At 42.3% G+C, this 3,673-nt stretch overlaps 1 non-coding gene across 1 annotated transcript; it reads left to right on the forward strand.

Annotated features, from left to right (window-relative positions):
• The first annotated feature begins 277 nt into the window (after positions 1–277).
• Trnat-ugu (transfer RNA threonine (anticodon UGU)) lies at positions 278–351 on the forward strand. The gene has a single exon. It is a non-coding gene; the product is annotated as a tRNA-Thr (tRNA).
• Positions 352–3,673: the final 3,322 nt, after the last annotated feature.

Below are 3,673 nucleotides of genomic sequence, written 5' to 3' on the forward strand. Positions count from 1 at the left end.
ATTCCCTGTCTATATATGAAGACGGTATCTGTTCTTTCGAAAGAACAGGTACCATCTTCGTATATAGTTAAGGCTAACCGGCCATTGATCTTCTTCTGTACTGGATGCACACTCATTGCCCGAACTCTTACGGGACTCGGGTAAGATTGTCTGCCGCGAGTAATGAGTGTAATGGGCAGGGGCACTACGAATGTAGTGTGTGGACATTAAGTTGGGAATGTGGGTCTCACGGGGAGCGTGGAAGGGATAAGTCCCTGCAGTCGCAATATCCTCTGTGGCCTCGGTGGTTCAGATGGACAGAGCGTCTGCCATGTAAGCAGGAGATCCCGGGTTCGAGTCCCAGTCGGGGCACACATTTTCAACTGTCCCCGTTGATGTATATCAATGCCTGTCGACAGCTTAGGGTCTTGATTTAATTATCATTCATTCCCTGTCTAAGTCAGCCCTGGATGATGATCTAGAAACAAGTGGGCGAGAGCTGCTCTCATTCTTTTTCTCAAAGACCTTGTAGACACCAACATCATTCCAACTTTTCACATGCGTCCATGATCGCCCATTGGATGAATCAGGTCCACGTGGGAAATAATGCGCACATTCCGGAATGGAAAGAAGCGCAGTAGTGTGAAAATGATAGTCAGCCGACGTTTTTACCAAGGACCTAACGGTTTTCAGAAAGAATAGACTCAGCTGTCCATTGCGTGTTTGTTGCTATTTGAAGTAGTTTATCTTGTACTGAAAATGAAGTAGATATTTGCTGCATGTTATATGGTTAAACTCGTCACCCCAAATAAATTAGTTTAATTTCCTTTTACCGGCTCCCTGTCTCAGATAATGCACTTCAAAAAAATGGTTCAAATGGCTCTGAGCACTATGGGACATAACATCTGAGGTCATCAGTCCCCTAGAACTTAGAACTACTTAAACCTAACTAACCTAAGGACATCACATACATCCATTCCCGAGGCAGGATTCGAACCTGCGACCGTAGCGGTCGCACGGCTCCAGACTGAAGCTAATGCAATTGCTGAAGGGTTCAAGGAAAATTTGAGTGTCATTTCGTGTATGTACCCGACTCGTACGATTATAGTTGGAAGTGACTTCAGTCTACCCTCGATACGTTGGCGAAAATACATGTTTAAAATCGGTATGCTTTCTCCGAAAATTATTGTGAGCAATTAGTTCATGAGCCCACACGAAGCGTAGATGGTTGCTATGACTTATTAAGCCTCCTGGCAACAAATAATCCTAAGCAAATACGGAGTGTCATGGCGTGTAGATGGATTAGTGACCACAAGGACGTCGTAGCGAGACCGAACACTATAATATACAAATCTACCAGAAATAAAGGCTAAACACGCAAACACACACACATTAAAATGCAAATTAAAATTCGCTTGATATCTTCCTTTGACACAGTCTCCATCCCTTCCGAACAATGTAAGCATAGAGCATATGTGCCTTAAATACAAATAATTTGTCGTCAAGACAAGATTTATACCCAGTAAAGAAATGGAACGAATCCCTCACGTTACACAAAACAGGTCAGAACATTGTTGGAGAGCAACGAAAAAAGCATGGGAGGTTTAAATGAATGCAAAAATCTCCAAGAATCTCCCAGATTGGCGATGTTGTACAGAGGCTCGAAATTTAGCTGGAACTTCAATTCGAGATACTTTTAATAATTTTCATAATGAAACTCCGTGCCGAAATCTTGCACAAAATCCAAGGATATTGCAGTCGTAGGTAAAGTAGACCAGTGACAACACACAATCAGTACCTTCACTGCGTGGTAGCAGTGGTTATATTACCAATGACAGTGCCACCGCCTAGTAAAGTCATCAGAAGACCAACACAAATTGCAAAATGAGTTAGACAAAATATCTGTACGATACGAAAAGTGGCAATTGATACTGAACAATAAAACGCCTGAGTTTCACCACATGATGCTAAAACGAATTCATTAAATTTAGATCAAACGACAGAAAAACAAATTTATAGGTTGTCGAGTCGCCTAAATACCTGGGGATTGCACTTATGAACTACTTAAATTGGAACCATCACATAGACAATGTTGTGGGGCAGTTTAAGCAAAGACTGTGTTTTATTGCTGGAACAGTTAGAAGACGCAATAAATCTACTAAAGGGACGGCCTACAGTACGCTTGTCCGTCCTCTGTTAGGATATTGTTGCACCGTATGGGATCCTTACCAGAAAAGATTAATGGAGGACGCTGAAAAAGTTCAACGATGGGCATCTCGTTTTTGTATTATTGCGAAATGGAGGGCAGTGTGTCATGGATACGATACGCGACCTGGGGTGGTCATCATTAAAACATGGGCGTTTCTCGTTGTGGCGAGATCTTTTCGCAAAATTTCAGTCACCATCTTCCCGCTCCGAATACGAAAATATTTTGTTTATGCCCATATACGTAGGGAGAAATAGCCATCGTAAAATAAGAGAAATCAGGGTTCGCACGGAAAGATTTAAGTGTTCGTTTTTTTTTCCACGTCTACTTGAGAACGAAGCGGTAGAAAAATAAACGTAGTTTTATTAACCCTATGCCAAGTACTTAATTGTGAACTGCAGAGTAGTGATGTAGATCCAGAATGAGCTGTTGAGCACTCGACGGATTTCCCAACTGACGCTGCCACAAGACTGCACTTTACTTAAGCGACAAGAGGCGAAAACGTTCCACGCTATTCAGTTCCAGCACGGCTATGCGAAGCCGGCAACAGCCTTTCCTTCACAACGGCAGAAAAATACAGCATCACGAACTCTCGGTGACCCCCGAATGTAAGTGTGTGTAATTGACAAGTAAGACTCTGCTGGCGGCGACGTAAAACTAATGAAAAAATTTGAGATACACGAATTCAACACATGTTCACCGACATACACTCCATAGGCATGTCTGACTACACAGAGTCGAGCAACAGATACTTGAAACTGCATGACGTTGAAATTATGCGTTATACTGTCAATCTAAACCAGTAATTTCTCTTTCACTTGTGACTTGTTAACAACTACGTTCGTGGCATAGCTGCAAATACCAACAATTTTCCTCTATGAATACTATCAAATAAAAGTATCTACGTTATAGTAATTATAATTGCGTATCTCATGCTATAAGGTAATGAAAAGGAAGAAAGTTAAATGACTGGCTCATACCTTTCGTGGCGGCGTTGTTTTTCCGCTCCCCATGTCGGGACTTTCGCTTCGTACGAAGCTCCTAAAGTTCCCCAAGATCAATAACACGGTTCCTTCATACTAACGAAAACACCGCAACTGCTTCGTTAATACTCGAATCAAAATTAAAACGTTTTCATCTCTACAAGAGAGCACACATAGTCGTATAGATATCGAGTGTTAGAGACAGAACATCGCTACGCAACGGCTCACGCCGCTTCAGGCGATACTTCATTGTTGCGAACGTTGCCGCCAATCGACATGAAAGAGTAACGCTGGTAACACGCATATCGCATCGTAACAGTTTACCGGTGATATAACAGAAACGACCTATAAATACGCGACAGTGTACCATAATAAAAGTAATAGGAAATCATACACAATTACGAAGGGGCGTTATTATTTAAAATTCATCCACATCTATAACAAAAATACGGTAGAAATACCTCCCCCCCCCCCCCCCCGCCACACCTCCGCTCTCTCTCTTTTG

Source organism: Schistocerca serialis, chromosome 6 (genome assembly GCF_023864345.2).
Source record: "Schistocerca serialis cubense isolate TAMUIC-IGC-003099 chromosome 6, iqSchSeri2.2, whole genome shotgun sequence".
Lineage (NCBI taxonomy): Eukaryota > Metazoa > Arthropoda > Insecta > Orthoptera > Acrididae > Schistocerca > Schistocerca serialis.